The sequence below is a fragment of the Prionailurus bengalensis genome, chromosome A1, assembly GCF_016509475.1.
Source record: "Prionailurus bengalensis isolate Pbe53 chromosome A1, Fcat_Pben_1.1_paternal_pri, whole genome shotgun sequence".
NCBI classification, from domain to species: Eukaryota; Metazoa; Chordata; class Mammalia; order Carnivora; family Felidae; genus Prionailurus; species Prionailurus bengalensis.
This window is the reverse complement of record NC_057343.1, coordinates 235256910-235277373: the sequence shown is the minus strand read 5'-3', so window position 1 is coordinate 235277373 and position 20464 is coordinate 235256910. Positions and strand designations below refer to the sequence as shown.

The 20464-nt window shown below is 42.5% G+C and overlaps 1 long non-coding RNA gene across 1 annotated transcript; it reads left to right on the top strand.

The window, feature by feature from the left end:
- The first annotated feature begins 2446 nt into the window (after positions 1-2446).
- On the top strand, positions 2447-3847 carry LOC122479976. Its single transcript, XR_006296497.1, has 3 exons — positions 2447-2658; positions 3077-3162; positions 3668-3847. It is a non-coding gene; the product is annotated as an uncharacterized LOC122479976 (long non-coding RNA).
- Positions 3848-20464: the final 16617 nt, after the last annotated feature.

The following is a 20464-nucleotide window of genomic DNA, read 5'->3' as shown; positions in this document are numbered from 1 at the left end:
TTGCACAGGTAATTGCTGAAAAATGGTGCCATAGTATTGCAAGAATTTGTACTTATTTTGAGTAATAACTGTGATATTAAGTGGTAATTAAATATTTTAGTCTCTTGTAATGTCCTGCCTTTCTTTATTCTTTGCCCATTTTTATTAGGTACTTTGTCTTTTTGTTGTCAACATGAGAGGGATTTTTTTGATCAGAAATTTCTATTATTATTAGCATTTTATCTCTTTTCTTTTGACTTGGTATATCATGTCTTTTTTTCCCTCATAGAAATGACAAGTTCTTTTTTTTAAAAAAAAGTTAAGTTTATTTATGTGTGTGTGTGTGTGTGTGTGTGTGTGTGTGAGAGAGAGAGAGAGAGAGAGAGAGAGAAACAGGGAGAGAGAGAAAATCCCAACCAGGCTTCATATGGTCAGTGCAGAGCCCGATTCAGGGCTTGAACCCTGAGATCCTGACTTGAGCTGAAATCAAGAGTTGGGTGCTTAACAGACTGAGCCACCCAGGTGCCCCGAAATGACAAGTTCTGTATAGTCAAATATATCAGTCATTTCCATTAGGGATTGTGGGTTTCTCTTCCTGCCTAGATAGGAATGTCGAACACAAACCTTTCAGCTCTTCACATTCTCCCGACCATCTTTTTCCTTCTCGAGGTGTCTCCTGCCTTCACCACCAACTTTGCTGCACTCCCTGAGGGTCCCCGAATCCATGCTAAGTCGCTGAAATGCCACATCACAAGGCATGGACCCGGCTTTCTGGAGATGGTCCCTGATGGACTAGATAACACTTCCTGCGGGCATGGGGCAGATACCTACCCGTGCAGTGAATCTGGAGCAATGGGAAAAAGGAGACGGGAGGAAACTTCTCTGAGATTCCCTCAGCACCACTTCCTTCCTTCTGTGGATACCTCTGAGATCTGATTCTTCCTTAGAGCCAGTTCAGGGGCCACATCTGCACAGCTGCCTGCCGTGCCCCCTCCCAGCTCACTGGGAGGCAGTGACGTCGGGTAATGCGTGGCCTGCATTACTGCCCTGCCTTCCTCCCCCCTCCTCTCTCTCTCCTGACCCTCTACACAGCATCCGGCCCTTTGTAGAAAACCCGGGCGAAGGCATTTGACATCGGAGGTCGTTCCAGATAATAGCTCCCAGACGTAAGGCAGTTTCCAGACCCAGAGTGCACTGATTGGAGGAGACAAAGTATCTGACCATGGCACCGGGGCCCATTTGTCTACAATTACAGTGGAATGTCCAACCAGCAAGAGACAGAGACTACTGGTGAGCTGTGTGTGTGCCATCATCCCTCTGGAGAACCGGCCAAGACTTGTTGGCAGATTGATTACATTAGATCCCTTCCGCCTTGGAGGGAAAATGGTTTCTTCTTGAAACTGTACCGAAGAAGTCTCTTGTTCTGAGGGTACACACCTCCTGAGAAGGCTCTTCTCTCTGTTTGTGAAAACGTCAATGAAAAACATTGACCAAAGGAGTGGAAAACATTAATAGATTAATGGTGTAGTTCATGTGGACAGGAGGTGCTAAAAATATGGCTGGTGAGAGGGCCAAATATTTAAGGATTCTAAAAAAAAAAATTTAAGGATTCTATACTTCCTTATTTTATAAATATTGTAACAGAGAAATTCATTTTACACAACTAGTAGGATTCTACAGAAGAAAACAGAAAAAGATCAAGATGCTACTTGTTCAAATATCAAAAACTGTGATTTTGAGTAGCTATGTCGTGGTGTGTATATTACGTAATTCAAGGCCAAGGATATCTTCACTGAGCAGAAACAATAAGTCTTTGCCCCTCCCTTGTTTCCTAGGCTACCTGACCCCAACGTGGCGCATCTGTTCCCAGCAGCCACTGGATCTCTGAACACCAACCCTATGAACCCCCCATCAAGTGGTGCGTGAAATGGAATGGTGAATTCATGGAGCATCCTCCATACCTGATTTATGAGAATTCTAAAACCAGTTCTTCAATTGGTTTGGGTCTAAAGCGAGCCTTTTTTGTGCTCAGGACTGCATTAATTTATGTGGCCTATAGATGTGGGCAAGCACATCCAGTTCTGTGGCTGTATCAGAAAATACACAAAATGTATATATTCCCTGCCTCATAGACATCACTCGAACATTTTCCCTTCTCATTTTATTATAGTTTATTTTATTTTCCCATTATCTGCCAGCAGGAAATGACAGTATAATTTTTAAATAACTTTTTCATGTGTTGAAAGGATTTGGGCTGGGGCGCCTGGGTGGCTCAGTCGGTTAAGCGTCGACTTCGGCTCCGGTCACGATCTCACGGTCCGTGAGTTCGAGCCCCGCGTCGGGCTCTGTGCTGACAGCTCGGAGCCTGGAGCCTGCTTCGGATTCTGTGTCTCCCTCTCTCTCTGCCCTTCCCCCCCTCACACTCTGTCTCTCTCTGTCTCAAAAATAAATAAAAAACATTGATTAAAAGAAAAAAGAAAGGATTGGGGCTGCCTTTTATGGCTAACATGTCAAATTAGAGAGGAATAAACATATTCTGTAAATGTGAGGTGCTAAAAGCATCTTTGGATGCTAGCCTAAGAGACCCCGCTTCTTATCATAAGTTCTCTCTCTTCAATTCCAGGACGATGCTTTTCCCACTGGCTGTGAAGACACGGCCCAAGGCTGCGCAGTCACACGGTCAGTAGAAGTCTATGTTTGCTTCACTCCAGAGCCCTTGATCTTCTCCTATCATCCTTTTTCTCCAAGGTAGCGGTACCCGACCTCAGCAAGCTCCCGCTGTCCTCGCCACAGCCTCCATATTGCCCCCCGAGGGACAGCGCGCAGGATTCTCCTTCCCCCGAGCTGCTCACTTGCAGCCCTCCTGCTTGGACCGTTTCTTCCCCTCTCGGTGACACCCTCACCTTTAGTTTTGTCACCTTCGATTTCAGTCCGGCACGGCTCTCCCAGGATATCTGTCCTCCCTCCCTTCCTTTCTCTTTCCCGTTCTTCTTCATGACTGTACTTTTCCGAAAGAGGCAATCAGCCCCAACAGTGACAAAATCTAAGAATGGTGTTACCGATAACACTCTTATGTTGACGATGATTCCCAAACCAGGCTGATGTCCCTGGAGGGCTCTTGTCCAGAGTATCCAGGAAATGCTTCAAACCTCGGGGGAACTTTTCCAGAAGATGAGCTTTGGGGTAAGGCAAGTGACAACTTCCTGGGGGGCAGAGAAACAAAGAAGGGAGAAGGAAGGAAAACACACGCACAGCCGTGAGCTCGTGTCTCTCTTGCACTGTCTCTGCCACACTCTTACTGCTCATTGCCTGACTCCTTTCCTCACCACCACCCCCCCCCACCTTCCACCAGCCACCATCACCACCTTACATTCTTGCAAAATTTCCTTCTTTCCCCAGCTTTCAGCTGCATGCAAGTTCTTCTCAGCGATAATGGTACTTACATGCACTTCAGACACAAAAACGCTAGCCCAGCCGTGTTCAGACACGAAGACCACCGTTCAGCCCTATTGGGAAAGGGAACTCTTCAAATACCTTGCAGAAAATCTAGCTAGCAAAGGGTCACTGATGGTCATTGTTTCCTGGACTGGCATGGCTGCAGTGACTGGATGCCCCATCTGCCTCAGTCACTTTCACGTCTCACTCATCTCTGTCGTGTCTCCGTCTCTCCTCATTGGCAACGTTGCAGAAGCCCGTAAGGAATTGTTTTCTTTTCCATCATTCTGGGGCTGACGCAGTCAACAATAACGAAGTGATGGCAGAGCCCCACCGCTGCGGCACCAATTTCACGAAGGCACCGAGAGTGAATCACGATGCACATTTTGAATCGTATCTGACTGGTGGCTCTGTTATTCCGAGCGCCGTGCTAATAAGGCAAGTTTGGTTTCGATGCGTTCCATTTTTACATCTTCATAACTTCATATCATAAGTCCCAAACAGTCTTCTCAAATATGTATTATCGTTTCATAAAAGGAAAATGAAAAAGCGTTACTGAATTTGCCGTAGAAAGGACAAGTCCCAGTAATGGCGCGACCAATGGTGGTTTTGCATATAGAGACGCTGTTCATTTTCCAACACGCAGTGATCTTTTCATTGCCTTACTTGGACGCTCTCGAGGTTTCTCTGTGTTTTTCCTAAGTTAGGTTATAAAATTGGAGACACCCCTCCAGGAAGGTTAATTATGATCGTTTTCGTGGTTGTGGACTATATGCTCACCTTGGAGGTGTCTAAATCATCCAAGTGAATGGAGTGATTATCATGGGCTGTACGTGTATACTCAGATGATTTAGAAAATGCTGTTTAAACACTCATAGCTGGGGCACCGTTGTGGCTCAGTCGGTTAAGCGTCTGACTGGCTCAGGTCATGATCCCACGGTTTGTGAGTTCGAGCCCCATGTCGGGCTCTGTGCTGCCAGCGCAGAGCACTCTTTGGATCCTTTGTCCCCCCATCTCTCTGCCTGTCTTCTGCTCTCTCTCTCAAAAATAAATAAACATAAAAACATCAAAAACAAACAAACAACTCACAGCCGTTATATGATCGAAAGTTAAAATGCCATACTATACCTACCATTTTCAAAGTACAAAGATTTATAAAGCATAGGGGGCAGAAAAGTACCGAAAACTTCAAATGAACACATCCCCTAAAATGTAATTTTTTACATTAGATATATATCACTGCAAAATTGAGCAGTCCTTCAAGTAATGTATTAATCACATGTATTTTTTGTTTTGGCATAATTTGATGGGGATTTATTTCTGTATAAGTATTGCAGCCTACAAAATACTTCTTTTTTTCCACATACAGGTCTGAAGCATGGAATGCAGCGAGGTTCGATCGATGTACACGCCTATCCAGGCAGAGAACATTTCCATCACCTCCCAAACAGATCTCTTATTAGCGGTTTGACTCCCATCCGGTTAATTCCCATCCCCCTTGGACAACCACTGTTTTGATTTGTGTCACCAAGACCTTACCCATTCTTCAGCTTCAATAAATGGAATCATGCAGACTGTACTGTTTCTGTGTCTGGTTTCTTTCGCTCGTGGTTCTTGAGATGCATTCATACCATTGTTTGTGCCCGTGATTCCTGTTTGTTTTCGTTAATTGGCGAATAGTGATTCCATCGTATAAACATACCATGACCTTTTATGAATTACCCAGTCGACGGACAGATGGGTCTTTTCCAGTGTTTGCTGATTATTGGAAAAGCTCTTATAAACATTCTTGTTCAAGGTTGTTTTCAGGGTTTCCTTTTTCTTCGTTAAACTCCTGTGAGTGGGATTGTTGGATCATAAGCTTGGTAGACACTGAAATTTATCAGGAACTGCTAAACTGTTTTTCCAAAGTAACATTTCACATGGATGAAGGCTTCAGTCGCCCCACGGCGCTCAGGCTTTGGTGTTCGCCTCTGCTTGTAACCATCGGAGCGGTGTGCAATGCTCTCTCATTGTGAATGTAATTTTGATCTCATTGAACATCTTTTCAGGTGCTTAATGGTCATTTTTATATCTTCTTTGTAAAGCAGCTGTTCAGGTCTTTTGCGCATTCTTCTTTGGGTTGTTTTCTCTTTTTATTAAGCTATAAGAATTCTTTGTAAATTCTGGATCTAAGACCTTTCTCAAATGTACATAGTGTATATATTTTATCCTATTCTGTGGTTTGCTTTTTTTTTCAGTAGTGACTTATGATGCATAGAACTGTTTTGAAATAATACACAATTTGTCGATGTTTTATTTTTAATGTTTATTTACTTATTTTTGAGTTGGAGGTGAAGAGAGAGAGCAGAGGAGGGACATAGAGCTGGAAGAGACAGAATCCCAGGCAGGTTTCACTCTGTCAGTTCATAGCCCAACACACGGCTTGATCTCATGGTGAGATCATGACCTGAGCCAAAATTAAGATTCAGATGCTTAATTAACTGAGCCACCCAGCCACCCCCAATATTTTCTCTTCATGTGGAGTACTTTTGTGACCTAAAAATGGTTGCCTTCACAAAAGTCCTGAATATACGCTCCCGTCTTTTACCCTAACAGATGTAGGGTACTGATTTCGGTGTGTGATTTGTTACGTGTTCCTGGTGAAATGAATCTTTTAATATTAAAAAATGCCCTTCATCCTTTCTAGTAATACTCCTTAAATTCTACTTTTTGTGATTTTTTTAAATGTCTAGTTATTATTGAGAGACAGAGAGACACAGAGCATGAGCGGGGGAGGGGCAGAGAGAGAGGGAGACACAGAATCCGAGCTGTCGGCACAGAGCCCGAAGCGGGGCTCAAACTCACAAACTGCAAGATCATGACCTGAGCCAAAGTCATTCCCCTAACCACCTGAGCCTCCCAGGCACCCCTACCTTTTCTGATTTTAATATAATTACACCAGCTTCCTTATTCTTACTTTGGTACATATTTTTGCATCTTTATACATTTCACCTGAGACTTCATATTTAAAGTGAGTTTTCTTTGTTCGATATATAGCTGGATCTTACATTTTTTAATCTGAGCTTCCAATCTCTGCCTTTAAAAGGCAATGGAGTGTTTAATCTGTTTACATTTAAGGCAATTGTTGATGTGGTTGTGAATAGTTCTACTGCTTTGAAATGTATTTTTGATTTGTTTCATCTGGTTTTTATTCCAGTGTTCCTCTCTTCCTGCCCTTCTTTACTGTTAGAATTAGAATTACAATCCAATATGTCTACTGGCTTTTTACTTATACTTTGCATTTTTTTTTGGTAATTATTCTAGGACTTAAAATATATACTGTTATTTATCGCTTTCTATTTAAACCTAGTATTTCTTCACATAGAATATAAAAGCTTACAAGGTATAACTTAACCTACCCACTTATTTTTAATGGTTTCATAATTTATTTTACCCACCTATTTTTTGCTGTTATTATAAATTTTATGAAGCATCTACAAGCAGACCCTGACAATACTGTGTTATGTATTATCTTTTTATAAAAGGAAAATGAAAAAGTGTTACTGAATTTGCCATAGAAAGGACAAGTCCCAGTAATTGCGTGACTAATGATGATTTTACGTATAGAGCCACTGTTCATTTTCCAATGAACATATCGTGGGTTCAATTCTAGACCACTGCAATAATAATATAGTGAGTCAAATGAATGTTTTTGTTTTATATATATATTTTTAATTAAAATTACATTTATACTATACTGTAGTCTCTTAAGTGTGCCATAACATTATCTCTTAAAAGACAATGTGCATATTTTAATTTAAAAATAGTTTAGGGGTGCCTGGGTGGCTCAGTCAGTTAAGTGTGTTGACTCTTGATTTCCGCTCAGGTCATGATCTCGCGGTTTGTGAATTTCAGCCCCGAGTCGGGCTCTGTGCTGACTACACGGAACCTGCTTGGGATTCTCTCTCTGCCCCTTCTTGTGCATGCTCTCTCTCTCTCTCTCAAAATAAATAAATAAACTTTTTTACAAATACCGATAGAATAGTTGATGACTTTATTCCTATAAAACGTTAATCATCACTTGTGCTTGTAGTAAGCTGCCATCTCCCATTGTAGATCACCATAACAAATCTTTTAATGATGAAAAAGCTTGAAATATTGTGAAAAATGTGACCGAGACACGAAATGAGTGACTGCTGTTGGAAAAAGGGCTCTGATAGACTTGCTCGAGGCAGGGTGGCACACACCTTCCATTTGTAAAAAACCCAGTATCTGTGAAGCCCAGTTAAGCAGGCACAATTAAGTGAGAAATGCCTGCCCTACAAATCTCATGTTATAGTGTAGTTGCTTTTGCTTTAAATAATTAGGGTTTTTTAGATAAGTTAAGATTTGAATTTCCATCTGATATCACTTTTCTTCAGCCTGAATAATTTCCATTATCAGGTCTCCTGGCAATTAATTTTTTTAGATCTTATGTAATGTAAAAGCGTTTCAAGTTTGCATTTTCCTTTGTACAGAGTTCTTAGTTAATATGTGTGTGTGTGTATATGTGTCTGTGTCTGTGAGTGTGTGGGTCTGTGTGCATCTGTGTTTGTGTGTCTGTGTGTGCCTATGTGTGTGTGTGGGTCTGTGTGCATGTGTGTGTGTGTGCACGTGTGGGTCTGTGTGCATCTTTGTGTCCCTTTGTGTGAGTGTGTGTGTGTGTGTGTGTGTGTGCCTGTATGTGTGCCTGTGCGTGCCTGTGTGTATCTGTGTGTGTATATGTGTGTGCCTGTGCGTGTGTCTGTGTGTGTGTTTGTGTGCCTGTGTGTGTGTGTTGCTCTGCTTTAAAGACATCATCCTATTATCTTCTGACCTCTAATTATTTCTTACAAGAAATCAATCATAACCCATGCTATTATTTCGCAAGTTATTTATATTGTATTCATTCTTTAGATCTTTTTCCTTTTTTAGTTTGGATCTCTATTGTCCTATCTCAAATTCAGTGACCCTTTTTCTTCCATCTGCAATGTAATGTTAAGTCCATTCCATTAATTTTTATTCAAATACCTTACTTCTCGGTTCTGGAATTTCCAGTGAATTCTTTTTCATGGTTTCGATTCCTTGCTAAAACTCCCGACTGTTTACTTGTCATGACCACATCTACCTTTATATGTTTGAAGATACTTATAATAGCTATTTTAGAGGCACAGTCTGCTAAATATAACATCTGGAAAATATCAATTTCTATTGGCTGCTTTTTCTCTTGATTATAGGTCACATTTTCTTGTTTTGAACGCCTGCTAATTTTTAAATTTTGTGTTGACTATTTTAAGTGACACATAGTAGATATTGTGGACCGCGTTATCTTCCTCTAACAAGAGTTGGTTTTGGGTGGCACCTGGGTGGCTCAGTCGGTTCAGCATCTAACTCTTGCTTTTGGCTCAGGTCATGAGCTCCTCCCTGAGCAGGGAGCCTGCTTGGGATTCTCTCTCCCCCTCTCTCCCTGCCCCTCTCCTGATCACGTGGGCATGTGCTGTCTCTCTCCCAAAGTAAATAAATAAACATTTTAAGAAAAAGAGTTGACTTTTGTTTCAGGAGGCAGTTATCAGCCAATACCTTTCACAATCAGCAGGCTTTTTTTTTATGTTTATTTTATTTTTGAGAGATAGAAACATGGTGTGAGTGGCCAGGGGTGGGGGGAGGTGGGGTGGGAGCAGAGAGAGAGGGAGACACAGAATCCGAAGCAGGCTCCGGGCTCCGAGCTGTCAGTACAGAGCCCCAGGCGGGGCTCGAACTCATGAACTGTGAAAACACAACCTGAGCCGAAGTCAGACGCTTAACCCACTGAGCCTCCCAGGCGCCCCTAACAATCAGCAGGCTTTATGTGTTAGCTCCTAAGAGTTTCAGCTTCTACCTTAGTCATAAGGAGAATCCTTCTGACCTTCTACCCTAGAGCAGGGGCCCTTTGGGGGGGAGTCCCTCTAGCATGGTGGAACTCATACTCCGAAGTTTATTTTTCCCGAGATGAGCGGCAGTCACATTTTCTGCCCCGCTCTCTCAGTGATTCATGTTGCCTTATGCTGACTCCATGCACGGGCAGTGCAGGGTTCAGGGAAGCATCGTGGATATTTATACGCAGATTTGGGACCTCTGCTTCTCCGGGTTTCTCCTTTTCCGCATCTCGTCCACCTGTCACTGTTCCAGCAGATCCCAAACTCATCTTCTGATGCCTCAAGTCAGTGAGACCGTGGCTTCCCCATTCCAGTTCCATCCGCCAGAGCACATGCTGTGGGGGTGCCTGCAGGTGAAAACTTGGAAGAACATGACCCTGCTCAGTGAGCTTCCTTCTTGGAGGAGATAGATCAGCTCCCTAGTTCATGCCTGCTGGTCGCTCTCCAGCATGTTCACATGGTTGTGTGTGCCTGTGTGTGTGTGTGTGTGTGCGCGCACACACATATCTTCTGAGTCGCTCATTACTATCTTCAGAGGCTTGTTGCAACAAAGCCATTTTTCTTTGTAAAAATCAGAACTGTCAGACTACTATTTTAAGACATAATTCAAGATAGTGTCAATGAACCTTTACCGTTTCTTAGATTCATGTTCGATACATACCAAGCAGATAGTAAAAACTGATTTAAATGTAATTTTAAAATAAGTATATATTTCAGAGCGCCTGGGTGGTTCAGGCGGTTGAACGACCGACTCTTGATTTCAGGTCATGATCTCATGGTCGTGGGTCGAGCCCCTCATCAGGCTCTGCACGGAGCACAGAGTCTGCTGAAGAGTCTCTCTCTCCCCCTCCCTCTGCCCCCTTCCCTGCTTGTGTTGTCTCTCTCTCTCAAGAAAAATTTTAAAAATAAAATAAATGCATATATTTAAAAATCACTAAATATTTCCCTGATGATCAGAGATGTTGAGCATCTTTTCATGTGTCTGGAGCTGGAGAGTATCATGCTAAGCAAAATAAGTCATTCAGAGGGACAAATACCATATGATTTTACTCCTATGTGAAATTTAAGAAATAAAACAAACAAGCAAAGGGGAAGATAAAGAGAGAGAGAGACAAACCAAGAAACAGACTCTTAACTATAGAGAACAAACTGATGGTGGTGGTGGTGGAGGGAGATGAATGAAACAGGTGATGGGGATTAAGGAGGGCACTTGTGATGAGCACCGGGTGAGGCATGGAAGTCTTGAATCACTATATTCTGCTCCTGAAACTCATATGAAACTGTATGTTAACTGTCTGAAATTTAAAAACTTTTTTTTTCAATATATGAAATTTATTGTCCAATTGGTTTTCATACAACACCCAATGCTCAGCCCAAAAGGTGCCCTCCTCAATGCCCATCACCCACCCTCCCCTCCCTCCCACCCCCCATCAGCCCTCAGTTTGTTCTCAGTTTTTAAGAGTCTCTTATGCTTTGGCTCTCTCCCACTCTAACCTCTTTTTTTTTTTTTCCCTTCCCCTCCCCCATGGGTTTCTGTTAAGTTTCTCAGGATCCACATAAGAGTGAAAACATATGGTATCTGTCTTTCTCTGTATGGCTTATTTCACTTGGCATCACACTCTCCAGTTCCATCCACGTTGCTACAAAGGGCCATATTTCGTTCTTTCTCATTGCCACGTAGTACTCCATTGTGTATATAAACCACAACTTCTTTATCCATTCATCAGTTGATGGACATTTAGGCTCTTTCCATAATTTGGCTATTGTTGAAAACATTGCTATAAACATTGGGGTACAAGTGCCCCTATGCGTCAGTACTCCTGTATCCCTTGGGTAAATTCCTAGCAGTGCTATTGCTGGGTCATAGGGTGGGTAGGTCTATTTTTAATTTTCTGAGGAACCTCCACACTGTTTTCTAGAGCGGCTGCACCAATTTGCATTCCCACCAACAGTGCAAGAGGGTTCCCGTTTCTCCACATCCTCGCCAGCATCTATAGTCTCCTGATTTGTTCATTTTGGCCACTCTGACTGGCGTGAGGTGATACCTGAGTGTGGTTTTGATTTGTGTTTCCCTGATGAGGAGCGACGTTGAGCATCTTTTCATGTGCCTGTTGGCCATCCGGATGTCTTCTTTAGAGAAGTGTCTATTCTCTATTCATGGAAGTCTTGAATCACTATATTCTACTCCTGAAACTCATATGAAACTGTATGTTAACTGTCTGAAATTTAAATAAAAACTTTTTAAAAATTGTTAAATGGATTTAATCACATGGCAATCATTTTTTAAAATTGTTTTAATTAACCTCACACTAAAATTGATAATTCTTGTCAATAATGATACTGGCCAAAATTATTATTATTTTTGGAAAACAAGATAATAGGATTTTTTTTTGATGAGGATCCAGCCCCCAAATATACTTTAAGTAGTGTTGATTCTTACCCTTTACAATATTCTGTATTTTCATTCAGATTTAGCTCAGGATTTTTTTTTTTTTTAATTCAAGTTAACATACAGTGTAGTCCTGGTTTCGGGAGTAGAACCTGGTGAGTCATCACTTACATACGACACCCAGTGCTCATCCCAACAAGTGATCCTTAATCCTTAGGTTGATCGGGAAGGCTGCCAACAGAGAAAATCTAATTCATGAATAAAAAAATAAACTATTGGTAAGCATTTCATGATATCATTCATTTGGTCATAATTGAATCAAATAATTTTCCCCAAGTTTTTTTGTGTGTGTGTGAAATAAGAGGCAGGGGCGTTTGGGTGGCTCAGTCGGTTAAGTGTCCAACTTCGGCTTAGGTCACGATCTCACGGTTTGTGAGTTCAAGCCCGCATTGGGCTCTGGGCTGACAGCTCAGAGCCGGGAGCCTGCTTCGGATTCTGTGTCTCCCTCTCTCTCTGTCCCTCCCCTGTTCTCTCTCTGTCAAAAATAAATAAACTCTAAAGGAAATTAAAAAAAATTTTTTTTCAACGTTTATTTATTTTTGGGACAGAGAGAGACAGAGCATGAATGGGGGAGGGGCAGAGAGAGAGGGAGACACAGAATCGGAAACAGGCTCCAGGCTCCGAGTCATCAGCCCAGAGCCCGACGCGGGGCTCGAACTCACGGACCGCGAGATCGTGACCTGGCTGAAGTCGGACGCTTAACCGACTGCGCCACCCAGGCGCCCCTAAAGGAAATTTAAAGAAAGAACATGCAAATTTTATGATAGTATTAAATGTGTGTGATCACTAATATTTATCTTTCAAACATCATTTGTGTCTTGATTCTATAAACTTTCAGATAAGGTGAAAACAGATGCCTCACATTCTCTAAAACTATTCCTATCGAGGCTTGGAGAGTGTTTACTTTTGAAAGAGTTTCACAGTGTTACGTCCATTATACCAAAATAAGGAAAAAATACCATGAAAATGCATCAAGTGTTGTTGGTAGCTAAAATGCATGGTAAGATTTAGATATTTGCCATGTGTGAATTTTCTAAGAGTAAATGGTAAGAAAACTACATCTGCTGTTGTCTTTGACCATTCTGGACTCCAAAGCATAATAGGGCCTTGAATGTATGGTATCATACTTACAATTTTAACATAAATACCACTTTCATAAAATAACGTGATACTTTTATTGTTGACCTATTTGTGGTGCTTGTGCTTATTAGGGAGTGTTTCATGTGTATCGAAACATGAAAATCAAGTAATCAGAAGTCATCTTGTTCAATTTATAATAAACCTTCACATACCTTGTGCTGCAAAATTAACCAACTCACTAAACAATCTGTTACATTTAAAATGACTTGCATATGGGAGAAGTCCTGCCTTATAGCAAACCCAAATTTATCTGTCATTAACTTTTGTTTACTGTTTTTAATTTTACCCCATCAAAGTGTCTCAAGCAAGCTGCTTTCACATATTAGCCCGGAGTTCAGGGTCAGTTCCTAATAGACACTCATTATTTGAATAAATGATAGAATCACAAGCCTGAAAATATTTTTAAATAGCTCTTTAATTTTGTAAATAATAAACCAAGACATTTGTATTCTCAGGCCCCTCCCCAGACCATGTGTCATCGTAGCCTCAGGGGGTGAGGACTAAGAGCAAAGAGAGCATTGATTGTTTTCTACTCTTAAAGCTGACCTTTTTTTTTTAAATATGAAATTTATTGTCATATTGGTTTCCATGAACACCCCGTGCTCATCCCAACAGGTGCCCTCCTCCATGCCCATCACCCACCCTCCCCTCCCTCCCACCCCTCACGAACCCTCAGTTTATTCTCAGTTTTTAAGAATCTCTTATGGTTTGGCTCCCTCCCTCTCTAACTTGTTTTTTCCCTTCCCCTCCCCCACGGTCTTCTGTGAAGTTTCTCAGGATCCACATAAGAGTGAAAATATATGGTATCTGTCTTTCTCTGTATGACTTATTTCACTTAGCATAACACTCTCCAGTTCCAGCCACGTGGCTACCAAAGGCCATATTTCATTCGTTCTCATTGCCAAGTAGTAGTTGACCTTCTTGACTTCTTTAGCAAGGCAGTAATTGTAAAAAGGCAGGCTTTGCCAAAAGAGAAAAGAGAATTGTGTATTTCCCCATGTCCTTTCGCATGGGCACAGTAACTTGCCGATTTCTCCAATACTTTGCCCTTCTTCCTTGCCAACTCAACAAACGTCGATTTCATTGGGGCATCTGGTCAGCACACACTTTGAGAAGGTATGCTCCGGGAGTGAATCACAATGGATTTTACCACTGACCCCACTGCTTCCTGCGATTGGTGTGAAAGTAAGTATGTGGCTCTGTTCCTGACAACAATGTAAGGAGAATTCTGCTGGGTCTGCAAGGAACAGATTTCCAACTTATGGAACAGATTTCCAACTCATGGAGCCACCCCCTGACTCCAGACTTCTGAAGGGGTGAGGAAACTATCTTGATGGAAGTAGAAAGCCCAAATCAACAGTACCAGGCAGGTAAGCGAGGGGAGAGCAGGTTCAGCTTTCGAACAACCTCCCAGCCCTCAAGTTACGTGGCAGGGGCGGGACTCCCTACATGTGTCTGAATGTCAGGGGGCTGAGGTGAGAGCCAGCCATCTGGCATGGGACTACCAGGGTCCCGGGCCAAGTCATCCAGCCAGGGGACATGGAAACGAGTCAGGGAGAGACGACAGAAGTCCTGGTCAGTCCGCCATCCCACCGGACCCTACCCGGGCTGACTGCCAGTGACACACTCCATCAGCAAACGCTAGTGGAGTGCCCAGGGTGGGCAGGCCTTAGCAGTCACTAGCGTAGTGAACGGGATGACAGAAGTCTTCACATGGAGCCACGGTCTCTCCTGCCTCTGGCATAATTCACCTCCCCTCGTGCCACTTGCCATTTGGGGAAGGGCAGGGTGGATCCTGGAAATGGGGCTGGTACGTAACAACTGGGTCCTGGGAGCTGGGGTTACACAAAGGGGCCTTGAGCTAAGGAATGAGACAGGTGACTGCCTCACACTCAGCAGGCTTGCTCTCCTCTTTGCCCCTCAGGGATAGATCCTGTAAGAAAGCTCCGAGTATTTACAGGAAAACAGAGAAGCGAGATTCTCTGCACAGTTGAGTACAGGGGCAGCAATTGTGTGACTCTGTGTGCCCAGGTGAGGCTTTTCTTTCCAAGCAGTCCCCACAGCCAGGTAGGTAGCATTGTGATTTAGGTACCCTCTGATCCTACTTTCTCAAGGCCACTTCTAAAATTCGGCTTCAAGAGCTAAATAACCACTTACAATAACCAAGTCTAGATTTCCTGTGTGCTCATCAATCATTTAAAATTAGCTAGGAGCTCCTGGGTGGCTCGGTCGGTTGGGCGGCTGACTACAGCTCAGGTCATGATCTCACAGTTCGTGGGTTCGAGCCCCGCGTCGGGCTCTGTGCTGACAGCTCGGAGCCTGGAACCTGCTTCGGATTCTGTGCCTCCCTCTCTGCCCCTTCCCTGCTTGCTCTCTGTCTCTGTCTCTCTCAAAAATAACAAACATTTAGGGGCGCCTGGGTGGCGCAGTCGGTTAAGCGTCCGACTTCAGCCAGGTCACGATCTCGCGGTCTGGGAGTTCGAGCCCCGCATCAGGCTCTGGGCTGATGGCTCAGAGCCTGGAGCCTGTTTCCGATTCTGTGTCTCCCTCTCTCTCTGCCCCTCCCCCGTTCATGCTCTGTCTCTCTCTGTCCCAAAAATAAATAAACGTTGAAAGAAAAAAATAACAAACATTTTTAAAAAAAAGGTAAATAAAATAAAATTAGCTCTATTTTAATTAGTTTTAGCGTCTGTCTCCACTATTATCGGATTGAAATTATATCCCACCTATTTCCAAAAGAGTTGGTATTCACTTTTTCATTAGGCACTATTTGAAATGTAACAACCAGAGGACTGTCACTAATCCCATAATCCCTCTTGGGAAGTGGGTGGGTTTTCACTCAATCACCCATCAAGAAACAGAAAAGCTTCCAGGTGGTTAAGAGAAAGAGGGCAACTCAAGGAATTACAGGATTACATATGTAATTACTACAGTAAAAAAAAAAAAAAAAAAGTAAACAAGATGATGAGTGTGAATCATCCTGCTGTCTGAACAGCTTAAGCACATGTGGTCCCTTCCCTAAAGGTCTTACATTACAAAGTGTGCTCGTGTGAGAATTTGTTTATGAATCCTGGGCCAATGATCAAAAAGAAGATAAACAAACACAAGTAATCATCCTTTGAATGTTTAATAAAAAAATGGTAAACATCCCTACAGTTTATTATCCAACAATCGCTAGGCTAACAGATTGAGTGGAACCAGGAGCCAGGCCCCCCATCTGCTTTGGCTTGTGTTGGTGGTATTTGGTGAGAAATACAGCCTCCCGGTGGTTCGGTATTTCCTCATGCAAATCTCTGTGGTTGTTGGCTTTTTTCATACCCAGAGCCCATGCTTAAACTTTGGGCTCTGTAAGGAGTGTGATTACCAGCCGAAGTCCAACGATCATTTTATAAGTTCCATTTGGTACTTTTATTTGGGTGTAATTCGCTGAAACACTGAATGGAGCCCCAAAGAAGGAAAATGCTGAAAATTGTTTGGGTAAAGAATGCTTCACTCACAGCAAGAATATAAAAGGCAAAGAGGGTAAAGAAGACTAGGGGATATCTTTCTACACCATCAACATAGCATTAGCAAAAGCGATCTATACTTACATTTGTAAACTTTTGTCCAGAACCAACATAATTTCGTGTTTGCAAATTTAGAAAGACCAGATATAGGGGCACCTGGGTGGTTCAGTCGGTGAAGCATCCGACTTCAGCTCAGGTCATGATCTCACAGTTTGTGGGCTCGAGCCCCGCGTCGGGCTCCGTGCTGACGGCTCAGAGCCTGGAGCCTGCCTGCTTTGGTTTCTGTGTCTCCTTCTCTCTCTGCCCCTCCCCCACTGTGCTCTGTGTCTCTTTCTCTCTAAGATGAATAAACATTAAAAATTAAAAAAAAAAAAAAGAGGGATGCTTAGGTGGCTCAGTTGGTTAACCATCCAACTCTTGATTTTGGCTCAGGTCACGATCTCACGGTTTGTGGGTTGGAGCCCCGTGTCGGGCTCTGTGCTGACAGCTCAGAGCCTGGAGCCTGCTTCTGATTCTGTGTCTCCCTCTCTCTCTCTGCCCCTCCCCCACTTGCACTCTGTGTGTGTGTGTGTGTGTGTGTGTGTGTGTCTCAAAAATAAACAAACATTTAAAACAATTTAAAATTTAAAAAGACCAAATATAATTTTGCCTCCATGTAAGAAAAGCAGGAATATCTAATTGTAAACTGTATGTCTTAAGAATAGACACATTGCACTTTACTGAAACAATATAAAGCAATTTGAATCAACATCGAGCTACCTCCAAGCCTGATATTGATTTTTTATAGTTTAGTCCAGATATTGTAATATTAATATCCTTAAAATTTCGAAGTATGTTTGTTAAAAAGATGAGCCTTCCATTTGTTGTCTCTTGAGGACAATATATTTAGAAGCGAAGAGCAACTTTACCACAGCAGGGAAGGCAGATTTTTTTTTTCATGTATTAGTTATTAGACTGTAATGCAGTAATGAGGGTCTAGGTTTAAGATTGCCTTTTTATTCCTTTAGCCTGCTGAGCATGAAAATGTCTTCAATGCTTCCCAGTAACAATGTAAATACAGCCTGTCCAGATAGAGTTGGCAGGTAAGCTGTATCTGGCCATTTGGAGGTTATTTAATCAGAGGCAATTGGCCCCATGAACCCAGCAACCTCCCCCCTCAATGGTCCAGGGCACCACCTGGCACTGATGTGGGAGCTGACAAAGGAGCATTTCTGGTGACTCCTGTGCAAAAGAAAGCAGATTCGGGGCCTTTCCACAAGGCTTCACTGGTTCTTCCTTTGAAATATCATTTGTTGCATGACAGTATTTTCTTTATCTAACTAGTTTTTGTATTAAACTGTACTCATTTATCTATGTATTTATATGTGCTATTTAGAAAAAAAAAAACTACCACTTCACAGAGCTAGAACAAGCAATTCTAAAATAGGTATGGAACCAGAAAAGACCCCAAATAGCCAAAGCGATCTTGAAAAAGAAAACCAAAGCTGGAGGCATCACAATCCCGACCTCAAGCTGTATTACAAAGCTGTCATCATCAAGACAGTATGGTACTGGCACAAGAACAGACACTCCGATCAATGGAACAGAATAGAGAACCTAGAAACAGACCCACAAACGTATGGCCAACTAATCTCTGACAAAGCAGGAAAGAGTATCCAATGGAATAAAGACTGTCTTTAGCAAATGGTGCTGGGAAAACTGGACAGCGACATGCGGGAAGAATGAACCTGGACTATTTTCTTACACCAGACACAAAAACAAACTCAAAATGGATGAAAGACCTAAACATAAGATAGGAAACCATCAAAATCCTACAGGAGAAAACAGGCAACAACCTCTTAGAGCTTGGCTGCAGCAACTTCTTACTTGATATGTCTCTGGAGGCAAGGGAAACAAAAGTAAAGATGAACTATTACGACCTCGTCAAGATAAAAAGCTTCTGCACAGTGAAGGAAATGGTCGATAAAACTAAAAGGCAACCAACGGAATGGGAGAAGATACTTGCAAATGACATATCGGATAAAGCGTTAGTATCCAAAATCTATAAAGAACTTGTCAAACTCAACATCCAAAAACAAATAATCCAGTGAAGAAATGGGCAAGAGACATGAACAGACACTTCTCCAAAGAAGACATCCAGATGGCCAACCGACACATGAAACAATGCTCCACATCACTCATCATCAGGGAAATACAAATCAAAATCACAATGAGATACCAGCTCACACCTGTCAGAATGGCTAACACGAACAGGAAACAACAGATGTTGGCGAGGATGCAGAGAAAGGGGAGCCCTCTTGCACTGCTGGTGGGAATGCAAACTGGTGCAGCCACTCTGGAAAACAGTATGGAGGTTCCTCAAAAATTAAAAAAAATAAATAAATAGAGCTACCCTATGACCCAGCAATTGCACCACTAGGTATGTACCCAAGGGATATAAAAATGTTGATCTGAAGGGGCACATGCACCACGATGTTTATAGCAGCACTTTCAACAATAACCAAATTATGGAAAGAGCTCAAATATCCGTTAACTGATGAATGGATAAAGAAGAGCTGTTACACACACACACACACACACACACACACACACACACTGGAATATTACTCAGCAATCAAAAAGATGAAATCTTACCATTTGCAACAATGTGGATGGAACTAGAGTGTATTATGCTAAGTGAAATAGAGAAAGACAAACATAATATGATTTTACTCATATGTGGCATTTAAGAAACAAAACAGATGAACATAGGGGAAAGGGAGGAAAAATAAAATACAAACAGAGGCAAACCATAAGAGACTTTTTAAAAATGTTTCTTTATTTCTTTTGGGAGTGAGAGATGGGTAGAGAGAGGGAGGGAGAGAGCATATCCCAAGCCAGCTCTGGCTGTCAGCATAGGGTCTGACACGGGGCCTGAACTCACATCATGACCTGAGTGGAAATCAAGAGTCATATGCTTAACTGACTGAGTCACCCAGGCACTCCCGTAAGAGACTCTTAAATGCAGAGAACCACCTGAGAGTTGCTGGAGGGGGGGAGGGGGATAAATGGTGGATGGGCATTAAGGAGAGCACTTGGGATGAGCACTGGGTGTTGTATGTAAGTGATGAATCACTGGGTTCAACTCCAGACTACACTGTATGTTAACTAACTTGAGTTTAAATAAATTAATTTTGTAAAAAAGAAGAAAAACATTCAGTGTTTAGAAATCCTTGTCCTTATTGATATAAATTATGATGCTTTTATAATAATGAGCTACAAAATAAGCCTGGATGCTATTCACTCACTATAGTTGGTTACTGAAAAGATGTCCTTTCAAAATGTCTTTTCTTTAACCCTCCAATACCTGAAGTACTGTTTGATGTTAGTGCCTTTCTATTTTATAAAAGTGATCGGGGTTAAAATAGCTGTGGGTGTAGGAAGGGTATCAAAGAAGATTCCCAGATGAGATGATGAGTGTCCGTTTTCCAGGTAAGGGAAGTGGCAGGTGGGTGAACTGGTGACTGCCCGAGTGGCTCAGTCGGTTAAGGGTCCAGCTTCGGCTCAGGTCACAATCTCGCCGTCTGTGAGTTCAACCCCCGCGCTCAGAGCCTGGAGCCTGCTTCAGATTCTGCATCTCCCTCTCTCTCTCTCTCTGCCCCTCACCCACTCGTGCTCTCTCTCTCTCAAAAACAAATAAAACATAAAAAAAAATTCAAGAGAAACAGATAAACCAGGCACATCAAGACATTTAAAAAAAATATTTGAGCAAACATAGATTCTAATCAGGCAACGCCAAACCGAAAGTGGTTACAGGCTCTCACCAGCAGGTGCTTGGCGGCAAGGTCTTTATAGAGAAAATAGATAGGAAGCAGAGCAAAGCAGTGAGTTGATTGGCGGTGGCCTTATTTGGGAAAGCCTGGTTGACTGCGATTGGTGGTTGGAATGTTTCACTGTCTCAGTTTCTAGCACGCAGTGACCCGGGTGTCGATTTTGGTTTGCTTCGATGGGCCACCAAGTTTGCGAACCACCCCAGTCTCGGGGCCTCCGCATTCAAATAA